The 22,209-nt window shown below is 37.0% G+C and overlaps 1 long non-coding RNA gene and 1 pseudogene across 2 annotated transcripts; one reads left to right on the top strand and one right to left on the bottom strand.

The window, feature by feature from the left end:
• Nucleotides 1–4,415: 4,415 nt before the first annotated feature.
• On the top strand, nucleotides 4,416–8,375 carry LOC146453558 (uncharacterized). Its single transcript, XR_014859478.1, has 2 exons — nucleotides 4,416–5,050; nucleotides 8,158–8,375. It is a non-coding gene; the product is annotated as an uncharacterized LOC146453558 (long non-coding RNA).
• A 1,731-nt stretch (nucleotides 8,376–10,106) lies between these two features.
• On the bottom strand, nucleotides 10,107–21,274 carry LOC146453557 (C-reactive protein-like; annotated as a pseudogene). Its single transcript, XR_014859477.1, has 5 exons — nucleotides 20,979–21,274; nucleotides 17,955–18,169; nucleotides 15,296–15,320; nucleotides 12,656–12,869; nucleotides 10,107–11,641 (listed from the first exon to the last, which is right to left on the bottom strand). The product of XR_014859477.1 is annotated as a C-reactive protein-like (transcript).
• Between the last annotated feature and the right edge of the window lie 935 nt (nucleotides 21,275–22,209).

Below are 22,209 nucleotides of genomic sequence, written 5' to 3'. Positions count from 1 at the left end.
GGGAAATTAACGCGACTTACTCAAAGAAACAGAATTTGGTGACACTGGCGACAGGACCAAATTTATTTTAACTGTTAAGATACGAAATGCAAATAATGTTCGTGGAATTGTTCTTAAACGTAGGGGTTAAGCGATGGAATCTGAGCACTTCGAGCGTTCTTCACAGTGTCCATGACAAAGGCGGATCTCCACCCTGGCAAAACAGTTCTTTTTTCCCTGGAGTGTACCGAGAATTTGGGGCGACAATGATGGAAATTAAGGTCGCGGAAACGCGGAAATTAACAAACTTTAACGCGATTGAAATCAACGCGAGCTTTAAAATTTGCGTTAATAAAGTTCCTTTAAAAGGTATTTAGCAGAAGAATCAATAACAAGAAGTAGTGATTTTTTTTTGGAATAACACAAAAGTAGATTATAATTAAGGTGACTGAAAATTGAATTTGTAGAGTGATATCAAAATAATGCGTCCGCGCCTTGTCGGCGGACTGTCTGGTGTGTGTACGTCTTCTTTCGCTCTTTTACTTTTCAAAAATATTACTCCCAACCTAAAAAGGTTCTTAGTTGACAAAAAAAAAAAAAAAAAAAAAAAAAAAAAAACAGCAATTCTTGTTAAGCAGGATATGAGCTGACTGCTGTTTAGTAGAGTGAAAAACAGAACAGCCGGTAGCTCTTACAGTGGAACCTCGATTTTAAGAGAGGGATTCACGGTTCTGCGTATGTCCATGAATCAAAATACTTTTTCGCCTTTGCTCGCTATAACCCAAGCCTATTTTATTTTATCGTTGTTTATGAACTACTTAGGTGGTAATTTTTTTTCATATGATTACGTTATTTCGCATGCAAATAACTGTGAACACATCAACCGTGGATTAAATCCTACGGGTCAACGCTAAATTTAATATCGACAATATGAGTACAATCCACTAGCATTTTCTGTTAATTTTGGTCATCAGTCATTTTACTTGGACTAATTATAGAATGTGATTACTGAAATACATGTGAGTGGGATTTTTAAGGCCACAAAGTTTATAAGAAAGAGAAAAAAGCATTTAGATTCATGCACATGCGCTGAAATGTAAACCCTTCCCTTTAACGAAGTGCCAAGGGACCAGGTAAATCGGTTCGTTATGACGAGGTTCTGTTCCATTCATTTTAAAAGGTCGGGCTGGAGAATATCGTTCGTTATACCGAGGACCTCGTTTTAGAGAGTTTAAAGTTTTGCCATACTACACACATGACAAAATACGATACAAAATACAGGTTTTTGAGTCGAAGGTTAAAAAAAATATGGTAAGGAAACCTAAACGAAACCACGAGGTCTTTATGCTTATATAAAATTAGGTTTTCTCACAAAATACAAGAGTGAATCGAGGTTCCACTGTTTCTATAATTACACAATATGCATCGCTCAGAATGCCTATTGTTCCTGGCACATTTACTTACTGCGCGGCAAAAATTTAAGACCTGTAATATTAGCGGTGAAGCGTAAACTGAATGACTCTTATTGGTCCAAATTTACGCGCCCACTGCTGTGTAGGCTACCGTGGATTCGGTGTGTATCGATATGGAAGGCAACGCAAAGGTCGAAGTGTACGTTCAATCTTTTAGTGGTTTTGCGTGATTGCCAATGGACGAAACATCATGACACAAAAGAGAGAATTTCCAGGTTTTAGAAGGGCTTTAAATGAAAGAAGCTGGGTTTATAAAGTGGAAAGACATTGCAACTCCCGTGGCGATTGAGTAACAAGCAGAAACCGTTCAGTTTTTCTTCCAAATTAAGAACCGCCGAAAATTTTTCTTCCTCAATGCCGCATCGCCGGATGAAACTTGATACACGTGAACGATTTTGGTTGAGTAGCACCTGACCGAAATCTTCCTGGTGTTTTCAGCGTTGCAGTTCCTTTCTGCATCCAAACGACGGCTTCTCTCAACGTGTTGTAACATCGGAAGGGGCTTTCCGTCTTGCTAAAGCCCGGGTGCTAAAGTTGCTATTTTGGCTTTATCCAACGTGAAAAAAATGCGTTTTGCGTTGCGGTACTCAGTTGTTGTTGGTATGAATATGCAAATTTTCGGCGTTTGCGTTTGTTCCAATGAATCTATCTTATCGCTTAAGACTGAAAGATTTTTTTTTTCAGATTCTACTGTTATAATTTCATTCACAACATAAACTCGGATTTTTAGGGTAATTTCCTTTGAAAGTTTTCATTTTTGCGTTTTATGTTTGCTGAAACGAACACACGAGTCATCTGACATTTTCTCGTAGCCCTCGTTAGTTTGTGGCGCGTTAAAGAGCGTCTGATAAAGATAAATTGAATAATTTTGGTTCCACACTCGATTGAGAAGAGCTCCCTGGTACTGTCGAAAATATGTGAAGAATGCTTAATTGTTTCTAAAGTAAGTGTACGTTTATACCGCTGGATGAAACACAGTTCGCGTGCCGATGAAGTTTGCAATTGTTTGACAAGAGAGAGAACAGTTAATTGAATGAAATTCAAAATCTTAGACACAGCTACCGCGTAATGTTGGTCACTTGCGTGCCATTTTACTCGCTGGCGCGCCATTTCACCCGGTGCTATGCTTGACACACTTCACTGTTCGATCCAACACGCACCTTTGCTTTTATCGTGCGATACGAACAAAAGAAAAATTTTAATTAGCCGTGCATTCTGACACGCTGCTCAGATGCCGGCGTGTCATTTCACTCACTGCCTATTGTTTAGCGTGTCAATTTGGCGTGCCCGTGCGTTCACCTTTTTCCCTCTTTTCCCGTGGAGGGTCACATTTTGAATTTGGCTTTATCCAAGTGAACGTAAATATAGAAATCAATACGTCAAGCGTTGATTGTCGTTTTGCATTAGCAAACTTTCAGTGTTTACATTTGTTCTGGTGAATAGATCTTATCGCTCACACTGGACCCCGAATGAAATTTATTTTCGAAGCTTTAGTTTTAGTTTCCTACTTTTCACCTAGTCTTTTTACCCACGAAATGGTCTTGAATCTCTAAAGATAATTGCCCGTTTTCTTTTTTATATTGCAGCCAGAGAAATGAAATGTTTTTTTCGGCTGTATTTAAATTCTGTGTTTACGGCCTGATCTTATCGATTACGTGTGACACCGAAGGGGGAGTGATCGAGAAGAGCCAAAAGAGCGTCTGCGAGGGGAGGTTAATCGAAGTCGAACTTTTGGATATCCGTCCTGAAAGGAAAGTTGCCTCTTAGCTTCGTTCAATGAAAGGAGTTAGCGGACAACACACATAATAGCTGTTTTCTTTTAAGAATACGTTATTCGTTGTGTTGATTTTACGTCCTTTTTTTTGTCCGGTAATGGCGGCTTATGGTGAATACATGCACTATACGGCCAACATATAGCGCACGCGCAGTAGACCCCTCTTTGCCATTTGAGACTTACGAAGAAATCCTATTTTATAACTTGGGCTCCACCTAAGTAATAACAAAACAGCCGAACAGAAACCAACCAGTCTGAAAATGAAACTAACAAGTACGCTGACAAGAATCGACTACGTGGTTATACAGTTTGTTCGGTGGATGTTTGTCATTAAGTAAAACTGCTTCGGCTTAAGGAAATAACCGTCATAAGCAGTTACATTACGCACCGGAACAGCTGCCACGAGATGATATCGATGAGTAATGAATGATTTCAACCACTAATCAATGAAATCAATGACTAATCGATGCAATCGATGACTAATCAATAACAAAAAATTTTGTGGCCTATCGATTAGTCATCGATTACTCATTGATCATCGGCAATAATCAATGACTAATCAACTGGTTACCTGACGATAACCGATTGATTACTCATTGATTTCATTGGTGTCATTGATGTCATCGATAGGTTATGCGGTCTGGCGTGTTGACTAAAAAGGATCATACGCTTGTCTTCAGTACCTCGCGAGCTGCATAGTAATTTAATTTCTGAAAGACTCTTTTGGTGGCATTTTGTATTTAAAATTAGTGACCGTATATTCAATTCAATTGCTGCTATAAGATACAATGGCCGGGTACTGTTTACCATTTACCACATTTATTTGCCTCCATCAATAACATGATTATCAGTGGTCAAAGGATTTAAGAATAAATAAATAACAATAATAAATTATCACAATACTGAAACAAGGGACTCTAAAGCTGCATGGGATGGAGCTTTAACTACATTCTCTGAAAAAATATTCCATTCCCTTATTGTTCTTGGGAAAAAAGAAAAATTGAAATACTCAGTATGAGTGAATTAGACTTTGAAAGGTTCCGCATTAACATGGCTACTTTTTTGTCCCAGAGGGGTTAGGTACTTTGTCGCATCAATCCCTGTTTGACCATTGTGGATTTTATAAAGCAAAGTTGTTCTGTTTCTTTTCCGTCTTTCTTCAAGGAAATTCCTCTGCAAATTCCTCTGCAGCTCGCTTAGCATATTATACACTTAATGTGTGGTCCCGAGGAAAACAAAACTAACTAGTTTCCCGAGGGACCATACATTAAGTGCTTTGGTATATATTTAGACTTTCCCTTCAGCAATCACAGCAAAACAAACAAACAAACAAACAACTGAGAGGGCAACAACTGCGGAATGTATCCAGGTCGGGATACATTTGTATTTGATCAGGGGCACGTAAAAAAGAATCATCTAATCAAAGTGCTCGTTTTGTTGAGTGAAAGTCTAGGTAATAACAACACTATATGATGGCCATGTGATAGCTATGTGATTTGCTAGAAACCAATTAACTAATATCCCTAACCATGTTTAAAGGTTTGCTATCCCGGTGGTAGCCACAGAGCAACACGAAACACACTGAGTTTACAATTTTGATACTGCAGGTAAATCCAGGGGAATCAAAGAATAGGAAAAGTACCGTGAAAACTGTGTCAGAAAGAATACGTTCTTGAATGTCGCCAATCAGCTAGAGAGAAACTGCTGGTAATGCAACTCAAGGAGCTCTTAGGACGACAGGAATGCGACGACTCAATAAAAGGGCTAGTTCCATTGAGCCGTGTATTTCAGAAATACGACTCCGCGTTTTCAACACATTGGAGAGGTACATACAATTATTATAGCTGATATAATTTTTTTAGTGCATTGTTATAGTGGTGGATTTAGTAATGTGCAAAATAGGACTGTATATTTACTCTAGTTTACACTTCCAAAGTTTCTTTGGTGAAGGGTATGTGACCAACAGTCTTATGTTGGTTTTCACGTGACAAAGAAGACATTGAGGTATTTTGTCATACAAATTCACATAAAGTTTAACTGAAACATTAGTAACTAGATTGTTTGTTTGTTTTTTTTTTTTTTCTGTTGTGTTGCTAGGTTCTTTAATAATCGTTATCTAACAAGTTCCTGCCGACTCCATCTCCACATCTACCTTTACGTCCAACGATCTTTTCAGATATATAATTTTGCTCCACTTGTTGAACCATGGGAAACCAAAGCATCGATAAAGAACAACTAAAGAAAACCTTGGTCAGATACATTTAATGGCTGTTGGCTCCAAATGAGATATTTATCTCGAAAACTGTATTTTCCATCAGGTTATGTTCAATCTCAATATTGAAAAAATGTTTTCTCCAGATCAATATGGATTTAGACCGGGTTATACAACTTTTGATTGCCCAATCGATCTCATTGAAGAAATTACAACTACTCTTGATCAAGAAGATTACGTGGTTTCTTTGTTTTTAGATTTAAGTCAAGCCTTTGATACTGTAAATCACCAAGTTCTATTAAGGAAACTTAAGTTTTATGGAATACTACTAAAATAAAACAACTGGTTTCGATCTTACCTCTCAAATAGGAAACATCAGTTACATGCAAATAGTGTCGCTTCTGAACTACATCTCATTTCTTCCGGTCTACCTCAAGGATCAATACTAGGACCTCTGTTATTTCTCATATTTATCAATGTTTTACCCAAATCCACTGTGTGTGAGATATATAGGCTTATATAGGAAGCCGAAAAAGTTTAGCAAAAATTCGTCTTCCAAGTCGGCACTCTTAATCCCCACGGAATCCACGACTACTTTTCAACTCGACTAATTTATTCTTGTTTTCCACGTTACCATGTTCCTACCAATAGCGTTGCTCCACTGTTCAGCTTAAAATAACCCCCTTTTAATACACAATTCCTTATTTCGCTCTGACGCCGGGCTAACGCTCAAAACTTCGGCACTTGAATCTGCTTATACTAGCCAAATAACCGTATCAACTCTGTTGATAAAACATAACAATTTAATCGTCTCCAAATGACAGTTTGTTTGTGCTTGCACTGGTGGTGGCGCCTTTGATTTTTTTTCAATCAACGATCAAACGATGAAAGTTTATGACTACGTTACTTGCCATGAAGCGAGTTTCACCATCAAACAGTTTAATAATAGGTAGCAACTATGAAATTGTAAACGGACTCTACTTTACCACGCACTAATTCTGGATTACCCGTTGAAGTCATATTTTATTATCATGAACTGTAGGGAACTGGTATGGTATCTCAGCACAGGTTGCACTTCCATAGATATCCAATAGGAACCCACAGATTTTGGAAGTGTTTCAAAGTCGATTTTTCGTTAGTTAGTTAGTTCGTTTGTTTGTTTAAGAAAGGTCACCCGAAAATTGAAGGAGGAAATTCCAAACTTTTATCAAGATTAACACTCTTGTTACAGATCGTCCAATGACTGCCGACGAAAATAACGTTTTCGTAACCGTTGTTTTACACGTCTTTTGGCTCTTCGCGGATATATAATCCGGAGATCTCGGGGTCAGAAAGTCGCGTCGGTGCGAAGATTTCACGGGAAAAATCGGGACCAGCGAGGTTTCACCCGTCAAAACTTCGCCTTGACCTGGCTGTGCCCCTTGGTCTCCGGGGATTGTCCCTCTCTGATCACAAGATGGATTTCAATGATGGTCTTGTAAATAGCGAATTTTTAAGTCTCCCCAACAGTTGGGATTTTTAAAGAGTTGAGTTGAGCTTGAGTTGAGTTTACGGCAAGCATCAGTTTAGTTCATTTTATTGATTCTTGACATAAATCTTACAAGAAATGCGCACTGCCCGCGGTTAGCAAGAGCAAGTCGAGGCGAGCAGTGGTTACACTCAACATTTACAGAGCAAGAGAAAGAAAAAAAAATATTTCAGTTAGGTATATAGATATGTTTACAGAATATATAATGTGTTATTAAAAACTGAATCATTGTATAATGCAATTCGAGGGATTTGATTGGCTTAGCGGCCATGGTATATGAACCATTATACCATGGCCGAGAAATGGCGAGCATTAAATTGTCTGCTGGTTATTCTTGCACAGCAAAACCAGTAAGATCTAGCAATATTACTTGATTGTTTTTAATAAAACAATTATTCCACTTGCGCTTGTTGGATATGAGATGATTATAGCCAACTCGGCTCTACGCGCCTCGTTGGCTATCTATCATCTCATATCCAACGCGCGCTCGTGGAATAATTGTTAATTATATAATGTATTATGCGAGATAAGGCTATAAGGAGCTTGTATCAATAAGTGCAAACATAAGAAGCCAAGGCTTCATAATATTTTCGCTTAGATTAAATTAATCAAATTATTCAATCATTTCAAAACTGTATCCTTCACCCCCTCGAAGCCTCAGTTGCTTGTGATATGCGGGGTATTAAAAACTTACGTAACAAAACCTGCCATGTGTTTTCTGTGTAAAAGGCGAATGCACCTTCTTAATTTCCAGCGTGCTAGTAATACTTTTTTTAAAATTCAAGAGTCGTACCTGTTTCAAAGTCCTCTTAAAAGAATCGCCTATCTCCAACTACTGACTGGCTCATTGATGCACTTTATTTTCCAGTTTTTGCGTGTGCACTTCCCCTTGTTTATTGTTATTTTTGTGTGTGCGTGTGTGTGTGAATGGTAAATAGTGTCCTTAGTTCTATTTTAATGTAGGGTATTTGCAAATTTTTCCGCTTGGCCCAGCCACTTAGCTCGATTAGCTTGCTATTTCTAAGTGGCTGTGCCCTCTTCTTTAGTAATTTTTCTTTCTTGTATTAATGTAACTCTGTATAATTTCTGGGCACGAATAAAGATTGTTGTTGTTGTTGTTGTTGTTTTGGTTTCTATTTAACCAAAGAATTTTTTGAAAATAATTGTTGAAAAAAGTATTCATTTTTAATAGGACCACTTGGAACGCTTTACCTTTGTACTGTTCTTCAAATGGAACCAGTTCGGCGGCGGTCTTTCCCAGCCCCTTGGAAATGATGCCTTCTGAAAGAAAGCTAGTGACATTGTGACTCAAGAGAGGCATACCGACACTATCGCCAACTGAATTTGTATAAGTTCCATAGCCACTGCTTCGCTACTTGTTTAAATAGAATAAAAGTTTACAAACCATAACATTTTCAGAGTGGTATATTACTCTTAATTGGGATAGAGGAATTTGCAACATCTTGAAAGTTGTTACGGACCTTCAGACGAGAGTCCAAGAACAAGATTGAGTACGACTCCGAGTTTCAAATTTCAAATCAGTCACATCCCCAAAACTCTCGACCCTTCCCCTTGTTTGCCAGCAGAAAAGAAAACCCTAGAAGCAAGATTGGCGTGACAAGCGGTTGTCCAAAGCACGCAAACTAGATTTGAAAATTAGTACTCGTGCTCAATCTCGTGCTCATAATCAAAGCTTCCGCTCTGATCAAGAATGACCTTTTCTACCCGATTAACAGGATTTAAGGTGCACTGTCAAGGAGATTTTGCTGTATGTTGGCCAAAACTGACAGAGAACCCCTTCTATAACCTAAAACAACCTTTAAAGCACCGGGAGGCAAAAATGAAATGATTTTTCCAGGGAAGAACAAGCTATAATAAGTTTTTAGCAATTTTTCCAAAACTCACAAGATTAACTTGACTTAACTCCATTTTAGCCATCTGCAGACAAAAAAAGTGTTCTACTTTCTATGCCCTAGTAAGGATATTTTAACAAAACTAAAACATTCTTTAATATTTGCATCTATACAAATCTGTTTTTTCACTATTCAAAGTGTCATCTAAAATAGGTAACACTGCCCCTTTAAGATTTAATGAAGGTAATTTATTGAACAATTACCCAATGAAATTGCGCGAAGTGCCGTCGAATACTTTGCAGGCACGGCCTTAGTCAGAGTTGGCAGAAATCAGATGATATTCCGCAAGAGATTGAGTAGGATAATTGTTTTACTATACAACATGCATACTGATAACAAAGCACAGTTTTACTGCAGAAAGGAGAGAGATGACATTTGTTTGTTACATTCTGAACTCTACTCTCAACACTACCTTCCATTCAAAGAACAGGTCCCTAGGGCCTGTTCAAGTGTACAGTGCACTATTTTCTAAAAAAAAAAAAAGCCTTGCATAAATCAGGCTGAGACGGATAATATGACTTACCTAAGATCACAAAACTAATCAATCGATACATATCTATAACATTAACACCTGTCACAAAGTAGTTACCTAATACGTAATTTCCACCAAAAGATCGTTTATTCTGTTAGAAACGTATTAATTATCTACACACAAGACGTTTTATTTCATATTTGCACATTATACGCATTGCTCATAGGTTGTAAGGACTTACAACGAAACACATGTTTACCTACTATCTATGGTTTACATTAGAATAATTCTACTTTCTCTTCACTTTATAAAATCTTAAGAAAAAAACCTAATTACTTAATTGAAAGTTCTGATGCAAATACAACGGGTGTTTACAGTTTACAGATCTTTTACAGATCCTGCGTACACTTGCAGCATTTTCGTTAGCGGTCTCTTACTTATTGTTTACTTTTATTTAAATAGTGTTCTTTCGAATTATTTAAAAGTTCCCCAAGTGTAAATTCAACGACCAGTTTGGACATAGACACATACAATATATAAATAAGTACAAGGCAGAAAAAACAGATTGTCAAAATCTTGTTGTCAAGAAACAGGCTGTCATAATCTCGTTGCCATGGCAACTTCTAGTCAGAACAATCAATTATTAAATCAAATTGCCGCTAGATAAATTTTAGGAAGAGTCACAAAGTTTGTTGGGTTTGTTTTTATATTAAAAGGTTATTAATATTCAAAGTCAGCGCGGGGAAAAAAGTTTGTGTCTCCTCCTGATATTCATTTCGAAACAATTTCGTGTGGCGGATGATATTCTTTAGATGTGATATTACCACCGTTTTCAAATATTGTTTCATCATTTTGGTGGTTTTCTAGCGTAGGATATCCAATATGGTGGATCCGACGAGGAGGATATCGTTTGGATATAATGACCTAATTTCAATATCATATGGCTTCATCGCCCCCTTTTTTGGACCTCAAAAGCAACATTTATCGACCTATTTTTCACCCTATACATTTCGGCTTTCGTTACGTTAAGGGACTCCGCGCGATATTTCCAGAAAACACTGTCTAAATGCACGTGCAAAACTGCGTGGATATTAATTTAATACGCGACATCATTAATGAGAAATTCATGTAAAATGCACGCGTAAAATTCAACAAAAATTCGACTAGAATCACATATTTAAATATTGTAAAAGAAACGTCAGAAGGATAACGTGCCCTGTACATGGTTTCGTCCAGATATAATCTGCACATTTCAATGTTACAACATCCACGCATATGTTTGAAATCTGCTTTCTTAACTCCCCAAAAACTTAAACGTAAAAAATTCGTCATCTTGCGTGATTAATATCCACGCCATTTTGCGCGTGCATTTAGACAGTGTTTTCTCTATATAGCGTGAATAATTTATTAAAAGAAACAGGAGCCTACATTTCTATTTCATAGCTTCAATACTCTGGGAATTAAACTGGGGGTGCGCAGAATCCCCCTTCTTAGCCTCAGAAAGCCAAAAGCCCGTTGTAGATCGGTTTAACAAGGAGTTGACAGAGGAAAAATCGAAAGTAATAGTTTTCTTCAAATGATCTTCCTTTGCTCGATCATTTTGCAGCGCTGCGCCCTACACATTGCAGTTTGGCAAAGTTATTTCGACTAGTTCTTGGTGGTTTCTGCTTCTTACTGGTATAAAAACGAGCCAAGAAATGTCTAAGGTAGATTTATCATCTTTTGCGTCGGCCGTACTCGTGACGACCCTCAAAAGTCCCTAAGCGGAAGAAACAATTCGTTTTCGTGGATTTAAGTAGATACGCCAAGTCGAAACCACCAGTGGGCTGACAAAGTGTCAGACTAATTAAAAAATCTTTAAGCAAGAGATATTAATACAGTTTAGCAATGCAATAAGACATATCAAACTTTGCAAGTAGAAGGGCACTTAACTTGGACTCCAGATCTGAAAATCAGACCATTTCAGGACATCTCCACTCCCCATATTGCAAGTCTTGGACATGCGCAATATCTCATCATGAGTCAACACTTCGCTCCACACATTCATCCCCGTGATAATCCCCACGAAGCTTTGCGACAAGCTGAATCCGCTGGGATCACCAGAGGGGCTGTCTTGCTCTTGACCAATCACCAGGTATCCTCTACCAGGAATAGTGTGTCCCACTTCTTTCCCAGTACCATTGTTGATGATTGTGCCGTCCACGGTCACATTCCAGGATCCAGCTTGATTCTCCCATCGTGCACAGACGTGGTGTCTTAATCCGTCGTAATATTTACCCAAATCTATGTCGCTTAAATAAACAAAGAATTGTATCCAGTTGTGTTTTTAATCAAGCCTTGTTGGGGTATTTCTTCCTATTCAGTCTTGGAGTTGGGAGCGCGAACGGCGGGTTCACAACCTCCTCGCGCTGTATTATATCGTTTATAACTTTGTCAATATTAAAGCAAAGATTGCCAAAACTTTGAATTTTGATACAAATCAACTGGCGACAGCTTCATATGAAATTTGATTGACCGTGTGACTTGATGTCTCCATGACAGCAAGATTATGTCAAGCATGCTTTCTTAAATTGGATTGATTGTACATTGTTAGAAAGTTACTTTTAAAACCTTTTTTAAAAAAGTGTATCGTGATTATTTTACATCATGTTGCCATTTTTATAGGTTTGATTGTTTTGGGGTTTTGGAGAAAACAGAAATTTAAGATGGCGTTTTTAAAGAATCAATGACGTATTCTGCACGTTGTGTGACGCCATGGAACCATGTTTGGAACTTATATGCGCTCCCAGGTTTCATTGTCATAGCTTTAATACACTTACAATTACAAAGAGGATAGCATTTTGTGTCCCCTCTCCCTTCCACCCAGGATGAATAAGGTTAAATGTCAGTAAACATTTCCACAAATTTGTCCTTAGTCTTCGCATATGACCCTTTTATTAGAGTACCATAGACCAAAAGACGAAAATTGTTGGTAAAATGCTCATTATAAACGCTTTAGGAAGGGGTCGTTGTAACAGTACGCAAATTATGCAGTTATAATAAGTCAAACGTTAGAAACCTTTTGTACAGTATAACGAGACATCAACTTGTTGAAAGAGCTTTCGCCTCAATGGTTCTACTTTAGCATTTCACCCTTAATACACTTTTCAAACCCTCCCCTTCGCTAATCACACCAAAGGATTTTTTTCAACATGATCAAAAGTTAGAAGGACAATTTATTCAAGGTTTCTATGTGTACGTGAAAGGGTGTCTCGATATTTGAAGTTTAAACAAAGGACAAATGGAGCTTTAATTTCTATGCTTACCTATCAGCATTGTTAATTGTAAAGTCAGTCTAAAAAATCGTTATCTCATTCGTGGCTCCCGATGTAGCGTAGCTAAACGGTGCTCCCTTATCAGAGTCATTCGTTTCCATCCAAAAGCAAATTGTAAACTTCTGAATGTCCATGGACCACGTCTGATTAATGTAACTGGTAAGGCCTTTACGTGGAAAGTACAAGTCGTAATTCGAGCGGTCACCTTAAGAAAAAAAAAAAAGCAGTTGAACAAAAGGTTGAAAAATACATATTAAACGTATTATAGCATAGCTAGAAAATCCACGTGATCGAATTCAGTACACTTCAGCATGCGCCATAATCTTGTTAAGCACGCTGATGGTGTAATCAAACCCGACCTGTTTCTTGGTTAATTTGATAAGATTTTTTTTCCCAATAAACAGCTTAGCGCGACAGAATAGAATATCTTCAGCCTGAAAACTGGCCAAAGAATTAAAGAAGCTAAGACCTTTGTTGTTATTGTTGTTGTTTTTTTTTTTAACTTTCTTCCCGGCTATCGTCAAACTGTTGGTCACGCATTTGCGTACGTTTTCACTAGCAATGATTCAAAGCAATTATTGGTTCATGCATAGAGCTGCACGAATATCAAGTTGTGATGCGCTAGGAAAGTGTAAGTTTTAGAACGCAGAATTTCTCGAAGCGCGCTCTTCGTCTTCTCTCATGCTCCGTCGAACTTACCGCTTGCATATATGCAATATATGCACCCTAAAGCATGCACCACTTGATAAATTATCATACAAAATATAATTTGTGTCTAGATGATAGTGAGCAATAGTGTTAGCGCGAGTATTCTTCGAGGTTGTGTTGTGAGCTGTACCAGGTACGGCGATTAATCGTACGTAAAACTATATGCTAATCAGACAATTTCAACGAGAGTAGACGTGTGTTGTAGTTTTTTAGTAGCGCCATCGGCAGAGAGAGAATAAATGAGTCAGTTTTATTTTTATATCTAATTCTTCTAGCACTTTAATGAGAGAGAGTCTCGTAACTATTAAAACATCTTGATTGGCTGATTGGCTAATGAAGCGACTTGATTGGCTGTTTGGCTAATGAGACAACTTGATTGGCTGTTTGGCTAATGAAACAACTTCATTGGCTAATGTAATATATAAACGAAGATGACTCCAAAAGTGTCGCTGTCGAGCGCGGCCAAAACATCACGTGGTAAGCGTATGTGACGTCACTTTACTTGATAAGAAAACAAAAATGGTGGCGGAGTAAAGCCACTTCGCAAAGCATGCAGTCGTTCTTTTTGAGGTGGAGCGCCTAATAAATATCGATTTCTTATAATAATAAGGAGGCAAAATCCCAAAGCTTCTTCAGAACCAGCCGTTTGGGACAAAAGCGTCAAAGTAATTGTAGTTAACGCGATTCAAGGTCTGCTAGTGTCATAAGTAAGTAAATTATGATCATCCGGGTGAGTGTAGTCCTGAGAAGGACTGTTTGTGGTGACTTTGACTGACGTTTCGACAACCTGAGCGGAAGTCATCTTCAGAGTCAAGTGAATTGTGGAACGTCAGTAGGTGGTATATACGTCTCTGGTTGTTAACCTGATTGGTCAAGGAAGTCCAGATGTTATTGGTCGTTTGTCAGTAAGCCGTGATGTTATTGGCTGTGAAGACTGTAAAAAGTGATTGGTGCGTTTCGATCCGTCTTTTGTTAGGCAAAAAGTCCGTGGGTCTATTGTTAGTAAAATGTCTATTGTTTGTCTGTTTCGTTGTTGTTGTCAATAAGTCGTTTGTATGGTGCAGGTAGTTGTAGGCAACGGTTGAGTGGCGTTTGTTCTAAGTTAGTAAACCAGCTTTCCAGAGTGAGTCGTTGAAAGTTATTTGTACAGTAGGTAATGCACTTGGCAGAGTCCCAGTCGATTCTGTGGTTCGTTTGTAAATGGTGCTCAGCAATGTGATTGTTGATATCACCATTAACGTCCATTAACGTTGATATCATCCATTAACGTCAGTCAAAGTCACCACAAACAGTCCTTCTCAGGACTACACTCACCCGGATGATCATAATTTACGTACTTATGACATGACTCCTGGGTTCAAACCATTTACAAGTCTGCTAGTGTGCTACTCGAAGTTTTGCGGGTTTTTTTTTTTCCAGCTTGCTTTTGCTGTAGTTTCAAACAGCACTCGCGGTTTTTAGGGATCCGTCTCAGTGTGAGATACAACTCAAGTGGAAGCCAGCAGATAAAATATCATTTGAAAAACAGGACAGGTAATTCCGTGGTCTTTGTTGAATTCGGCGTGATGTGCTGCAACGCGCGACAAGCGCGTGGTCATTGTAAATAAGACACGATGTTACAAATTTTCACTGGTTTTCAAAAATTTTAGAGAAGTTTTATTCTTAAAATCATCAAACTCCTAAAAAGCGAGAAACGTTTTTTGTGTCATATACATTTTAAAGTGATTGATTAAAATGTATAAAACGATGGATGGCAAAGATTGTAAAAAAACGTAACGAGAACGACAGGAGGATAAAAAGCCAAATAAGAGCAATATTGAGTTAAAGGCGATTTTATTGTGGTTAAAAATTGACTAAGGAAACAACAAAAAAATGAATGATAAGCACAAAAGTTGGAAATACAATTTGACATGGATACATTACCATCCATTCCAATGCAGCTGTTTACCTGAAAGAGAAATGGTTTTAAAAAACAAATTTATGCCGCTTTCCAGCAATAGTAAAAAAAAAAAATAATAATAATAATAATAATGATAATAATAATAATAATAATAATAATAATAATAATAATAATAATAATAATAATAATAATTATAAAAATAATAATTCTTTATTAAAATATTCCACACAAATTGCTATTTACAAGTTAAAAGTATATAAAAAAGAGCTATTTAAAAAAAGCTATTCACAATTCATTTCAATTAAAAAGAAAGATAATATTTTCAAGCAATAGTGTTTTTGTAAAGAAAACGAAAAAAAAAAACAAATGTCATTAATTTTTTTTTTTTTAAATTAAATTCGGCATTTTAAAATCAGTTCCACTCGATAAAAAGAAAAGAAAAAAAAAATAAGCATCTCTTAAATGGCCCCTTCTGCAGTTTCAATGTCAATGTCCGCGTTCTTGATGTCACGTTGAATTTTTCTTAATGTCCTAGAACCTCTAAGACAGACGAGTGCGGATCTTAACAGTGCGAATGAAATTCGGCATCTGATCCATGACATGGTTTTGCCATATTGCTCCCCTTTCTTGATAGCAATCAGCTCCGCTAATCGACTATGGTATATCAAACATTCATTGCCCATTCCGCCGGTTGTAGTGAAGACCAAAGGTGTAAATGTTCCATGCTCAATGTCGAGAAGTCTCCTTGAGTACAGGCGCTTTTTCTCATTCTCATTCGTACGATAGATCTGTTGCGGCTCCAGGTCATCAATAATAATAATAATAATAATAATAATAATAATAATAATAATAATAATAATAATAATAATAATAATAATGATAATAATAATAATAATAATAATAATAATAATAATAATAACTCAGACTCTTAAAAATTACTGAATAATATTTTAATTACTTAAAAGGTTCATCCCGACGGACCCACTGACTGACTGACTTACTGTGCAAATGACGGACTGATTGTTTAAGGTACGTTCTGGTTTACTGACTGACTGACTGACTGACTGAATGAATGAATGAATGAATGAATGAATGAATGAATGAATGAATGAATGAATGAATGAATGAATGAATGAATGAATGAATGATAACTAAATGACCACCTGGATGACCGATCCATTGACCTGTCTGGACAGAACTACCACCACCGTATGATTTTATTTCGTATGAATGTCTAAATTACTGGTTGCCCTCTCTTTAGATTCATTACCAATTCTCATTTCCTTCTAATTGATTATGATTGTCACTGTGTTATTGAAATAAATAATGCACTGAATTGTTTATTTTTTAAATTGCTTTTTGACTGACCAATTTAATTTAATGATTAACGGGGGGACTAACTTAACTACCATATTGTTGCTATGGACTTCCTAATCGTCATATCTTAGAAACCCTAACTTCACCAAAAAAAGTGTTTTGTTCAATTTTTTCTCTATTTAAAAGGTTTTCAAAGTTAAAGAGTTACAACTAGATTTGGCAAATCATGTGATCAGAACAGAAAAAAAGCCCTAAACTCAAATGGCGCACACCTGGGAAAATATTGTCAAACACTTTTATCATGAGCCTGTGGCTCGGGGGACTGAGAGACCACCCCCTTTGTATTTGACATTAAATAAATTATCTTATCTTATCTTATCTAAAGATCGCTAAGGTGCGAAACGTGACGTATGGAATGTAGTTTTTGAAAGACATAATGAACAATCCTGCTTTTAATGACGACTTTCAACTATCTTATGACAGCTTTCATGTTTTAAAATCATTTTTCTTGCTCATCTTTTAGTTTTAATACTTTTTTTGGTTAATTTTGGTGGTTTTCTGAAGCTGAATACTTTGTAGAATCAGAAATTCCAGAAGCTCCAAGGCATGCAAAGATATTTTCATCAATATGAGAGTTGCCAGCGCGATGTTGTTATAGGCTGTCAATCACGTGATTTTCCCTTATTATTTTCCTATTCTCCTCATTCAGCTATCCTTTTTGTAACTTAGATACTGACTGTCGAGAAACACAATAGATAGGCTTTATTGTTGCGTGATTTTAACATGATATGGAAGATTGTATTTCATACCAAATAAAAATCACCTGTTTTACAGGGTTACCATACTTCTCCTTATTTAAGGCCGCTAGTCCTTCTTTTTCAACTCTCCCTCCCCCGGGACCTGTTTCGCAATAAGTTACCGAGTCCAAAAAAACGTCTATGTGAACAATGTCTCTCAAGAAGACTCACTTAAAATTGTTTTTTAAATTTAAAGTCTTTGCAGTTCTATGAACTTACTAGAAAAGTTTGTGCTCAAAATTATCAACAATCGCTAAGACCGAATTTGATAATTGTAGTTATTGAGTTCGATTCCTTAAATTGGAAACACCATTTTTTTTCGCAAAATTTTCTCCTGTTCGTAGTCTTTTGAAATTCACTCGTACTTTCTAACAGTACGCATGAGATTTTAACGTTTCAAAGTTGTTGAGTACAGAAACCTTGTTTGCGAACTGACCTTTATTGACTGACTGTTTTGCAGTCTGGTTGACATCATTTTGTTGAGAGAGTAGTTGGCAGGTAAGTTGAGTTGTTACTAATCGAATGAATTGAGTTTAACGTTTAAAAAAATCAAATATTAATTTCGTACCTTAGCGTCATCATAGTAAATGACATCGTGCTCAGCATGATAACACTCTGGGCAAATTAGTCTGTTTGCGTTAATCAATTGACACTCGTGGGCTTCGCTGCTGATTGATTTATAGTTGAACGATAAACACTTTGTGTGGCGCAGACATCTGGTACCACAGTCCAATGCAGATGTAACGTGATAGATGCCGATCACGTGATTGTCTAGCATATGGCCTGTAAAAAAAAAACGGTTTCAGTATAAAATACTCATTTTATGTACCGCATTTCTAACTATCTTAAGGTACTCTTCGATGGAATGGATGGATTTATGACTGAACGAACGAATGAACGGACGGATTGAAGGACGGACGAACGAACGAACGAACGAACAAAAGGACGGAGGGACGGACAGATACACGCCGGACGGACAGAAGGATGGATGGATGGATGGATGGATGGATGAATGGAAGAACGAACGAACGAATGAAGCATATCCCCTCATAACGAAGTTATGAAGGGTGACATAATCAGCTATTAAATAAATAATGGAGATCCTGTATACAGTAGACAACAGCTTTGAACACTTAATGAATATGCATACCTCTAAGAGCGCAGACATGATGAAAGCTCAAATAATCTCCATGCAGTCAAATGAAATCGTGGGTTATTTAGTCATTTTTCGACATCGCCATGATCAAAAATAGCAAAGTGATCTGAACAGTTCTTACGTTGTCTTTGGTATTTTAAAAAGCTTAACGAATTTGAGATAAAAGTATCCGCCCGTTGTGCTGAAAAAATTGTCCTAGTAATTCAGTTCAATGGATACCGTTTGAACACTTTTATGCCGAAACGTGGGCCTAAACCTTATCTACGTAGACCGGTTTTTTTTTTTAGTCTTCTTGGACCGTGGGGAGGTGGGTGGATTGTGCCCTCCCCCCTCCATAACTGTGCAAGTATAAAAGCTATGACAGTGAGACTTAAAGGATAGATAGCACGTTTGGGGTTCGCAACGCGAAGTGATGTCGTCATACCACTGGGTAATAGTGTTTTCACATAACGCCACGGCGGCCATGTTGGTGTCCCAAACTAAACCTCTGGGAGTTGAACTCTATTTTTATGTAAATACTTTCTTTTGTTTCAGTAAACCAATATGGCCGATAGTCACGTGAATGAAAACACTCTATAAGGTCGTGATTGCCAAATGGCGGCCATCTTGGATCCGCCATCTTGGATTTCTGGATTTTCCAAAACCTTTAGGAAAGCGCCGAAATTTAACGAAAAGTAATCAATGACCAATACAGGAACCCTATTATGACATAAAAAACTAACAATTACGGGGAAAGATTTTGAATAAAATGCCTGTCAAAATTGGCTGCCATGGTAACATCAAATCTTATGAATACTAACCGTACACATCCAATTTTTTCCCAGATAAATTTCTGAAAATGTCCTAAATTTTGAGAGCGTTTGCTCAAATATTTAAAACGTTATTCAGGTTCAAAGTCGCCGCGGGTACAATAAGCCCCCCCCCCCCCGCTTACCCCCTCGTCATCGGATAGGCTTAATTATTTTTATTTTCTATTGCACCCAATAAAAATTTGCTAGTTGCCATGGCGATAGCCTCTTCACTACGAAGAAAAAAAAGGGAAATACACAAAAAATATACCGGTATCCTAACTTGAAGAAAATTGCGAGACACGAGAATATGATTTCCTTTGTAACAGATACAATTTGGTGTTAATGTTTTAGTCAAAGCGTTGGCAAGTCTCTCGAAAGCGTTCAAAAGAGATTGTGAATTGCCATATGATCACGTCGCGAAGGATAGAATTTCACAACATTAACGCCTAATGTCCTACTCTTGCCTGACAGTAAGTTGACGGTTGAACTACAATTTTTTTTACAGGTCTATTATCCAAATTGACATCCCCTTATTATTTAAATTGCTGGTATCCATTATCAATATAGTGCTTCCTCATAACCAAGACAGCTGTATTGACATTTTTATGTATACAGTACAATCTTAATATATCCAACTTTATTTTTCCATGCAAAAATTACCCGCATGCAATTTTCTCTACTTGGCTGTATTGCACTAATTTAAGCCCCAAAACTCAAAAAATATTGTTAACCGGGGCAACTTTGCAATTCAGCCCGTTCGAGTTAGCGCACAGTGAACCCATCTGCGGCAGATTACGAGAGAAAATGGAAATTGCTATATGCATCAGATTGCAGGAAGTTGGAAGTTATTCTTACTTGTAATACCTTGACACCGCTTATTCTCATCCCGTTTCAGTCCGGTTGAATATAATTCGAGTTACGTTCATAGGAAACGAAATTTATTCAAAATTTTGGCCATTCGTCGGTCACGTTTGTTCTTGTAGGGCTTCAACGCTTTTTGAATTGACTTAAGTCAATACGATGTATGAATTGAGACTAAGTGTTGTGGTTTTATTTTGGCGCTTTTTTTCTTTAAGCTCTAAAATTACAATTCGCACCGTATATTATTTATTTCAGGACAACCTAGATCATTGCAGTAAATATATATATTGTTTCTAGTTTTTACCACTGAGCTAGATGTAAAAATTATTATACAAAATTGCCGGCTAAAATACACAAAAATATTCTAATTCTAAAAGCCAACACGGATAGTCGTGCTGCTTTTAGTTTCATGAATTTTTTTCTATAAAAAAAGGATGCATGAAGATGACAAAAGCAGTCAGCGATATTCTATAATCGTCAAGCGACGAGTTCTCTTCTCAAGCGAAAAACATGCGTCTCAAATAGGCTTGTCAAATCCAAATAAAAATTGAAGTCACATTTAACTCTGCTTTCACAGTGATACTTTGAAGACGATGTTCATTTTAAACCATCTATGCTGAGCTCAATGGAAGGGCTCTCGTTGATGTTTGGGAGACTCAATGAATATATACCGATGGAAATAGCCAGTAGTCACCAACGCAGACGTTTTCTGTGACTTATAATTACTCAACACCTTCAAAGAGTAGTTTAAAATATTTTAAAATTACCATAACTCTTGAATTACCTTCAAATGCTTGAAAATAAGCAGATCGTTGCGATGAACTCCGGTCTATCATCGAATCCACAGCGAAGAAAAAGACAGCCATGATAGAAAATATAGACCATACACACAACGGGTATAAACGCTGTCGACTCATTCTGTGATGGCTGAAAACAGAATTGCATGTGTTAGAACAACTTAAACTCTTCTCTACAAAATGAAACGGGCGTTTAAGTGTCGTTTTTGCAAAGGAAAGCTAAGTTGCCTCTATTTTTGATGTAAATGCTTTTTTAATATATGCCACCATCTATTAATGTGTATCTTTCATTTCTTGGTTGGCAAACGTAAAGACACTGTCAAGGTGTTAAGCATAAATTAGTTTGTACAGAGCAAGTCTTTAATTAAAATAAACGTGCTGGCATTGTGTTAATCTGATCAATAGCCGACGTACAAAGGTAAGAACGCTTAGCATATCGATCCTAAATCGAGGGGAAAAAGTATCAAAGCTAATGTAATGAGACATTTTTAATAAAAAATATCTTATGGGGTGAACATTTTTCGGGAACTAATTCATAATATTTTAGTCTATTTCAACAAATTGCGACAGTAAACAAACAAGTGTCCTCAAAAAATTGTTCACGCAAAATTTTGGCCAAACTTCTAATACACCGACCGTTTGGCGGTATCACTATTTAAAACAAAACTGCGTTTGTGTGTATAATAGTTCAAAAAAAAAAAAAGAAAGAAAAGAAAAGAGTTAAAGAAAGAAAGAAGAAAGAAAATAAAAGAAGGACTCGTGTCTTTTAACATCACATTTGCTATACTCTTTTCATAGGATGTGATGTTTGGCGCAAAGCAGCGGACTCGAAAATCTGTCATAATTAACGAAGAAAGTTGTGAAATCCCAAACCAGATATCCATTTTGTTTAGATTATACTGATCTATTTCTTTGAGTTGGAAGGACTTTGGACATCTTATAACTTACCACCACATAACAGTTCTTTGATCACTAAGTTATCGAAAAGTTGTTCCGTATTCTAGGAAGAAAGAGGATTTCCCTTTTCCTCATAGATACCTCTGTTTTCGCATACACCACTAAAATGTTCTTGCTCTCCTTAAAAGTCTTTGACATTCTTGTAACTTGTTTCTTACTCCATTAGTTTCAGGATCGATTAACCATAACTTGATTTTTTTTCTCAAACTGTCTAAGAAAAGGCTATTTGACGAGAGTGCATCGTATTAATTAATTGATTAA

The sequence above is a fragment of the Pavona decussata genome, unplaced genomic scaffold (assembly GCF_977016875.1).
Source record: "Pavona decussata unplaced genomic scaffold, jaPavDecu1.1 SCAFFOLD_329, whole genome shotgun sequence".
Classification (NCBI taxonomy): Eukaryota; Metazoa; Cnidaria; class Anthozoa; order Scleractinia; family Agariciidae; genus Pavona; species Pavona decussata.
This window is presented reverse-complemented; position numbering and strand designations above follow the sequence as displayed.